General features: G+C 40.4%; 1 protein-coding gene across 1 annotated transcript in view; it reads left to right on the top strand.

Annotated features, from left to right (window-relative positions):
• Positions 1–2,016: 2,016 nt before the first annotated feature.
• Tfec (transcription factor EC) overlaps positions 2,017–8,708 on the top strand; it is a 169,671-nt gene continuing 162,979 nt past the window's right edge. Inside the window, exon 1 of the mRNA XM_060373741.1 lies at positions 2,017–2,082. The gene's annotated coding sequence lies outside the window, so the exon portion shown is untranslated. The remainder of the gene's footprint in view (positions 2,083–8,708) is intronic.

The raw sequence follows: 8,708 nt of genomic DNA, 5'->3' as shown, positions 1-8,708 counted from the left end.
AAAAAATCTGAGCACAGGGGTCTTTCCTGAGACTGCTATTCCAACCAAGGACTAGGCATGGAGATAACCTAAGACCCCTGCACTGATGTAGCCCATGGCAGTTCAGTATCCAAGTGGGTTCCATTGTAATAGGAACAGGGACTGTCTCTGACATGAACTGATTGGCCTGCTCTTTAGTTACCTCCCCCTGAGGGGGAAGCAGCCTTACCAGGCCACAGAAGAAGGCAATGCAGCCACTCCTGATGAGACCTAATTGACTAGGATCAGAAGGAAGGAAAAGAAGTCCTCCCCTATCAGTGGACTTGGGCAGGGGCTTGCATGCAGAGGGTGGAGGAAGGGAGGGATTGGGACAGGAGGAGGGAGGGAGCCACGGGGGGGATACAAAGTGAATAAAGTGTAATTAATAAAGAAAAAAATGAAAAAAAAAACCCACCAATAACCAATGAATGTTTTGAAAACAGTATGTTCCATACCACATGTCTTAGGGAAGATCTGACTGGTGGACTTGCAGGCCAGGGTAGTATGGACTTCAGCCTGCCAGCCGGCTTCTTTTCTACAGTTAACACTGCTACAGTCTATGAAGTTCTCACAAATAAGCCAGGCTCGGCAGTATGAATCTGCATTACCAGCTCTGGGATCATGAAGAGAAGTAGATCCCTGGACCTGTTCCAGTGACCCTACACAAATCAATCAGCTCCAGGTTCAGTAAGAAACCTTGTCTCCAAAAACAAAGACGGAGAGTGATCAAGAAAAGACAGTAGACATCGACCTTTGCCCTCTGCAATGTTCGTGCACGCATGTGCACCGACAGTCACACACATAGTTCATAAATCCACATGGACAAGCAGTATGTGTCCCATACCACACACACACACACACACACACACACACACACAAGAAAACACAATTTAAATCATGTTTGTCCTTTGCCTAAACCTTCTACTGCCTTCTACCTTATACTAACACAGTCATGGTCTACATAAGACCTGGCTCATCCTTGGTAGCCCCGTGTTGTCTCAATCTAAATGCTTTTAATATTATTCTTGAAATACAAGACTACTCATGCTCCGTGCCCTTGCCCAGGCCGTACCCACCAAGCTTGGACAGCCATTCCAAGTATCTACGTGGTTTTTACCTCTTTTTTAAATATCAAATTCATCCTTCTCCTCGCCTCCTCCCATACACATCTTTAATGGCCACTGCTCTGCCCATCATAGCAGAGACTGTGTCTATTCTGTTCAACAGCTGCCTCTTCAGTGACTAGATGATAAAAGGGGATTAAATACATTACAAAGAATGTAACACTTTACAAGCAATTTACTTCATAATGAACATCTCAGTTTTTCTGTGAAGCAGAGCTACAGGTGGAGGGCTGAAAGAGTTATTGCCATGGGCTTTGGAATCGTCATTCACCTATTACTAAATAGGTGGTTGTTACTCATTGTAATCTAAGACCCTTGACTAATTGATCAGGAATTTAGAGAAGAACAGAATATGCTTCTATCCTTGAATAATGGTGACAAATTATTCGATACTCAACTTTGTTATATTGGTTCAGAGAAAGTATTTTCTTTTTCATTTTGCACATGGGTTAGTAAGTTTAGGCTGCTTCAGTGACTTGTTCACAGTGATTCAAAACTAGTCAATGACAGACAGGCCTTTTTCTGCTGATAACTGGTTTCTTTGGATAAGTAAACTCCCACTGTGTCTGTTTTGTGTTCTGCATGCTGTTGTTCCCCACTGCAGAGAGAAGACAGCCACACATCCCAGAGAGCAAACAAACAGCAAGTGCCACTAACTTTTGTTTGTATATTTATGATGTTAATAAAATAATAGTTAATAAAAGAAGCAATAAAAAAGTGTGCTGGTTTTTGCAATTGCCAGTTATTTAAACCATGGTTTGTTAAATGTTGCTTAGTGTAGTTGTGAATGTGAAAAGTGAATGTAATACTAAAAAGAGGAACTAAATTGTGGTTTATATAGCTTGGCTTTCTTCAGAAGTGCAAGTAAACAGAAGAAGTGTGCAAGGAGCAGATGGAGAGCTTGACTCTTACAGATGATAGCCCTAAGTCATCATCAAAGGTAATGTTTTTGAATTATTAGAACTATAAAGTATAAAATTATTCACAATCATAAAACTATATGTTCACCTTACCTTTAAACATTTAAGTGTTAGTAATTTGGAACTAAGACTTGTTATGTAAGTTAAGGAGCTACTGATGACGTTTTTAATACTCTTGTTTGTTCATTGCTGACAGCTTTTTTATTGTAATACTGCAGTGATGCTTTGATAGGTGGAAAAGGAAATGGTAAGCCGAACAAATGAACTTCTAAGTGTATTTTTGCTGCGCAGAGATGGTTGCAAATTTGTAGAGAATTGAAATGAATATGTCTATCTCTTTACGTAAAATTATTATTATTATTAATTAAAGTCACGTTACCATCTAGGTAACATGGAGGTTTTTTTCTCTGCCAGTTAAAGAATTAAAAGGCAGGAATAATCTTGACTGTAACAGATAGCAGTGAAGAAGTCTTGAAGACAGCAAAGAGGAGCAGACAAAATCAGCAATTGCAGAAAGGCTTTTTTTTTTTTTTGAGGGATAGCGTTTTGTAACATCTTTAAAGAGCCTCTCTCTCCTAATCCTGATGGCTAATTGGCCCATAACTGCTACATAACATGTCCTGATCCCATCCTCAGCCAGGCCATCAGGCAAGAGGAAAAGGCCATAAGGCCTTTGTGTTAAATGCCCACACTTTTGTCTCAGGTCAGGTGGGTAAGCAAGAAGCCAGCCACCTTGATAGTTCCCCCTCTTCATTACTGAGTTATGATCATTTCTCCCTATCTAATCAGGGAACCTCATTCCTGGTCCCTCAGCAGTATCTAGTATTCTAGGACTATGTTATCAAAAGAAAGGAAAACACTAATCTTTTAACTTTTATTATTCTGTTAAGCGGGGAAGGCACAACAAAAATTAATAAAGTAATTTTTTATCTCAGAAGTTAAACTTCTCATTTACATATTACTAGAATTTCTGCTAATTTTCTTTTCAGCTTTTTAGGTAATGTGTCTAATTAGTTAATTAATCAATTAATTACAATTTATTCACTTTGTATCCTGGTTGTAGCCCTATCCATCCCCTCCCAGTCCCACCCACCCTTCCTCTTCTCCTCCTGTGTCTCTTTCTTAGTCTATCAAATCTCGTCAGGGCTAGCTATGTCATCTTCCTCTGTGGCCTGGCAAGGCTGCACCCCCCAGGGGGGAGTGATCAAAGACCTGACCCAGAACAGCTATAACAATCCTATACAATAAAAGATCTTCTGGAGGTATCTCTATCCTTGATCTCAAACTGTATTATAGAGCAACAGTAATGACATAGAAACAGACTGATGGATCAATGGAATAGAACAGAATAAACCTCCACACCTATGGAAACTTAATTTTTGACAAAGAAGCCAAAACCATACAATTGAAAAAAGACAGCATCTTCAACAAATGGTGCTGGTTTAACTGGATGTCTACATGTAGAAAAATGCAAATAGACCCATATTTATATATATGCACGAAAGTAAAGTTCAAGTGGATCAAAGATCTCTCAATATTGAACCAGACACACTAAATTTGTTACAAGAAAAAGTGGGGAAGAGTCTTCACTTCATTGGCACAGGAGACAAGTTCCTGAACAGAACACCAACAGCACAGGCTCTAAACGTCAATTATAGGAACCTACCATAGAGAGCCTCTGAAAGACTCTACCTAGCAGTGTATCAAAGCAGATGGTGAGACTCATAACTAAACTTTGGGCAGAGTGCAGGGAATCATATGAAAGAAGAGGGAGTTAGTAAGACCTGGAGAGGACAGGAGCTCCACAAGGACCAAATATATCTGGGCACAGGGGTCTTTTCTGAGACTTGATTCTCCAACCAAGGACCGTTAATGGATATAACCTAGAATCCCTGCTCAGGTATAGCCCATGGCAGCTCAGCATCCAAGTGGTTACCCTAGTAAGGGGAACAGAGACTGTCTCTAACATGAATGCAGTGGCTAGATCTTCCCCCCTCCCCCCCAGAGAGGAGCAGCCTTGCCAGGCCACAGAGGAGGACATTGCAGCCAGTTCTGATGAGACCTGATAAGCTAGGGTCAGATGGAAGGGGGAGGAGGAGCTCCCCTATCAGTGGACTTAGAGTGGGGCATGGGAGGAAATGACGGAGGGAAGGTGGGATTGGGAGAGAATGAAGGAGGGGGCTATAGCTGGGATGCAAAGCAAATAAAGTGTAATTAATGTAAAAAAATAAAATTTTAATAAAAAAATAGAAAGCAAATTATTTTATGAACATGGATAGAATGTGAGCTTATTAAATTTGTCAAGAGGTATATTTAGCTGTTTCAATTATGTGAAGCTAACAGGAAAAGAAAAGTACACATAAAGTTTTTGGATAACTAAGTAATTTTGCTTGAACAGTTTAGGTATTTCTTGTGCATGGAGTTCATCTGAGGTACAGAGTTTCAGCTGATAGTTTTTGTTAACAGCGAGGAAAAGGCACAGAAATAGCCATAAAAAACAGGTTATGAAATGGGATGGAAACATTTTTGTGACAACACACTGAAGATGTGCGGGTGATTTAAGATTAGATTTTAGACTTTTTAATATTGAGTTTCTTATAACCTTTACCACATCATAGGTTTTGGTTTGTTATTTGTAGTTAAATTTGTGCGTTGACCAATGTTATTTCTTAGAAGAATGTTGTGAGTCAGACACAGAAAAACTAATCGTGAACGTGAGCCACATGGTGCATTAGATAAACTCAGATGTGGAAAGGAGGGACGTGTCCACACGAAAACAGGATAACTGGAGGCTGCCCTAATTTAAATGGGTAAATAAAGGCTTTGAGATCTGCTCTGAGTGTCCTAACTTAAAAAAAAATTGACACTTAGAGCCTGTGCTGTTGGTGTTGTATTCAGGAAGTTGTCTCCTGTGCCAATGAGGTCAAGGCTCTTCTCCCCTTTTTCTTCTAACAAATTTAGTAAGTTAAACATCTTGGGAAATAATTTCCAAGATGTGCGTTCATGTGCAGGCAAAATCCTCTCTAGACTGTTTTCTAGTGAAATTAGCATATTGTCTACCAGCTTAGAGTAGAGGGTATTTATTTATTTATGTTAGAACAAGCTGCTCTTCTGGAAAACACCTCATGATTACTTCTCCCAAGTGACCAATGACTCTGGTAACCCCAAACTGCTTGCCTGGAGTCTCCCAATTAAATTAGAATACGCTTGGAAGCGCGGCATAAACAACTGTCATTTTTTTTCTGAGTCTCCTGTGACAAAACTTTTCCTGGGGAGACAAAACACCTCGTCTGCTCACCCCAGATACGGAACCCACGACAGACCAAATTACTGATACCGCCAAAGTCCAAGCTTGTGAACCAATGAGCTTTATTGGTATCACTTACAGGAACTTGGGTGAAGGGTTTCTAACAGGAGAAGAAGGGACTCAAAGACTGTCGAATCTACAAAGTCACCCCAGCATGGGCTGATGGGTTACAAACCTGGGAAGCTGGACCACACTGTAGAGCCTACAGGAAGCTCAACAGACTGGAGAGCTTCCTTTCTTGGTGCCTCAGTTGGTCTGAATCTCTTCCCCACAGCTCATCTGGTTTCTGTTTGTCCTAGGGGCTTCTGGGTATTTCCTTTTTCCACTCAAGAGACTTCTTTGCAGCTGGGCTCTGCAGGGAGGGCCCTAGTGAGTGTGGCTCGGTTTCAGGGACTTCTTAAAGCTGCTTGTTTACCTCCCTGTTTAAAGAGCTGCCCAGTAGGATGGAAAAATGAAATAAAATTTAGTTGCTCATCGCCAAGCCTGTCACCAGTAAGGAGATGCATCTGAATCCTTTCGGACGGGAGTCGGCACATTCAGGGAGGACACCAGGGGATGTTGCTGGAATTGTGTGTTTCATTCCATGGAATGAACTGTTCCTGGTGCTTAAGCACCCCAGAGACCCAAAAATAGAGAAGAAAGTGTCACTTTCTTGTTGCAACAGATCCCAAATGTGACGGTTTGAAAGAAAAATGTCCTCCATAGTCTCCAGTCTTCGAACACTTGGTTCCCAGTTGGCGACACTGTTTGGGCATTTGGAAAATGCGTCCTTGCTGGAGGAAGTACGTCTCTGGGGGTGGGATCTGAGGTTCTATAGCCTTGCCCAACTGGAAGTTCAGTGTTTATGCTTTATGCCTAGGTTGAGGATGCAAGCTCTCTGCTGCCTTGCCTGTCACTTGCTCTACCCTTCCCCATCGTGATAGAGCTGCACCCTCTGGAACCGTAAACCAAATTAGACCCTTTCTTCCGTAGATCACTGTTGGTCATGGTGTCTTATCACAGCAACAGAAAAGTAACTAACACAGACAGACTGGGATGTTTCTTTACCAACCTTCCTAGGCCTTTCTTTCTCTCACAATCCAATTTCACACCCTCTAAATTCAAAACAAAAGTTTGATTTGTTCTTTCCTTCCCAAACCTAGCAGTTTCACTTTAATCCCGTGGTGGTGTTTTCCTAATTTTACAAGTAAGGACATTTTGGCTAAAAAAAAAAAAAAAAAAAAAAAAAAAAAAATGTATGCCTACATGACAGCAAATAAAGAACCTAGCTATTGAAAACAGAGCTGATATGTGGCAGACAAAGAATCCAGCCCTTAAGCACATTGCTGTGTGTCCAGCACCTCACCCCTGCAGGTAAGTAAGTACATACCTTCCAATGCCATTTCTGTATCAGAGAATAGGGAAGTGTCATATGCGGGCATTCAACACGGGTATGCCAAGTTCAAGTTTCTGAATGTAAGCATAGTTGGGGAAGTTGTGAGGAGAGCAAATTTTCATGAGATGGATGGGTAAACTCAAGGAATTTTGCATTTATTCTGCTCATGCTGAACATAATTTCAGTCATAATATTGCAACACAAACTCCTTTAGTTGTGAAATGCCCTTTTCTACCTTGTCCTTCCAGGTGCTTGGAGTGAATCAGGCATACCTTATATTGTTGAAGAAAATTCAATTTATATTATTTGTGTTTGCTTACTTACTTATTCTGAACATTTAGAGCAGTGCCAACTGTCATATGGGAAATAAGGACAGCAAAGGAAAAAGGGGGAAGTGAGGAAGGAGGACACAATAATAAACATAAGAATGGCAAATAGAAGAGAATGAGAATAAAGAAGAGGATGAGAAAGAATAAAGAGAGTGGCAATAGAAAAGAATGGCAAAATGTAGAGTTGAGAGGAGCAAAGAAAATAGATATTTGTTTGTTGTTCAATGCATGTATCACTGTGCTTTCTCATACTTGTTAGTCACCTACAAGTGAAAGGCAAACATTCCACCAGGGAAGTTTTAGGGACTATAACAAAAGAAAGGCAGTTTAGAATTGAACATAAGAGAGTACAGACAAGCTTATCTGAGACAGGTTGGTGTACTAGTAGTGTGAGTCCTTGGGGCAGAGCTGAGTCATCAGGCTTGTAGTAGGAGCCTGTACCCAAAGGGCCATAAAGCTCATCATGAAATAATTTTTAAAAAGTCAAATTTTATGCAAAATCAGCCACAGCAATAGCAACAATAACAACAACAACCACAAACCCAAATTCAGTGATGATTCTGTGATGAACCATGCTAGAATTTTGGGCAAAATTCAACCTTCAGAGATGTCTGATAAAGTGTAAGATTAAATAAACGCCTTTTCCCATTTGCTTTTGGTCATGGTGTTTACCATAGCAATCAAAAGCAGACCAGGACACTGCTCTCCAGAGGTCTGGGTTTGGTCGATTTCCTTTGATATACTTACATCCCCCACATTTCTCAGGCACCAACTGCAAGCCTATTAAACCTTCATCTCTCTTTTGTCAGAGATGGGAACTGAGTATCAACTTATTCTGCAACTTATTTGTCGTTCTCTCTCTATATATATATTTATATTTTGGTGATTAAAGAATTTCTTCATTACATTCTCTTTATCAGAAAAGGTGCTAAGTGACTCTTTAAAATACCACCCAGCTGTATTAGGTGTGTCATAATGGTGGGCTTTCACTTAACTGTTTTCATAATTACTGAAACAAAAAGGAAAACTATTCATTTTCTGTTTACCTTTACTTCTTTTTGTCAACGACTTTCTTAGCTTTACTTTATGCTTGAAGACATGAATTAGTGACAGTTAGATTCCCTTCTTCCCTCTTTGGAGATTTTCTTTTTTAATTAAGTTGGTTGTTTGACCATTTTCTGTGCATGTAATGGATTTTGGTCTTACTTTCTCACATTTCTCCCATCACTGTAACCCCATTAATCTCCACTTCCCCCTACATGAGCAGTTCTCACCCTTCCTAGTGCTGTGACCCTTTACTAAAGTTCTTCATGTTGTAGTGACCCCCCAAGCCATAAAATTATTTTTGTTGCTTCTTAATAGCTGTAATTTTGATACTATTACAAATTGTATCTGTATTTTATGATAGTCTTAGGTGATGAATCACAGAGTGAGAGCCATTGCTCTATGCGGTCCTTTCTCAGATTCACGACTTTTGCGCTTTTTTGGTTAAAACTATCCTTTGGAACCTGCAGGGGTCACCAGTAGTTACACAAGACAACGATACCCCCTTCCCTTGCATCTATTCAGGGAAAATAGTTCATCCGTGAAGAGTAGGGCTCCTTGACACGCTTCTCCACCTTTGCCTGCCTGTCA

The sequence above is a fragment of the Meriones unguiculatus genome, chromosome 21, assembly GCF_030254825.1.
Source record: "Meriones unguiculatus strain TT.TT164.6M chromosome 21, Bangor_MerUng_6.1, whole genome shotgun sequence".
Lineage (NCBI taxonomy): Eukaryota > Metazoa > Chordata > Mammalia > Rodentia > Muridae > Meriones > Meriones unguiculatus.
This window is presented reverse-complemented; position numbering and strand designations above follow the sequence as displayed.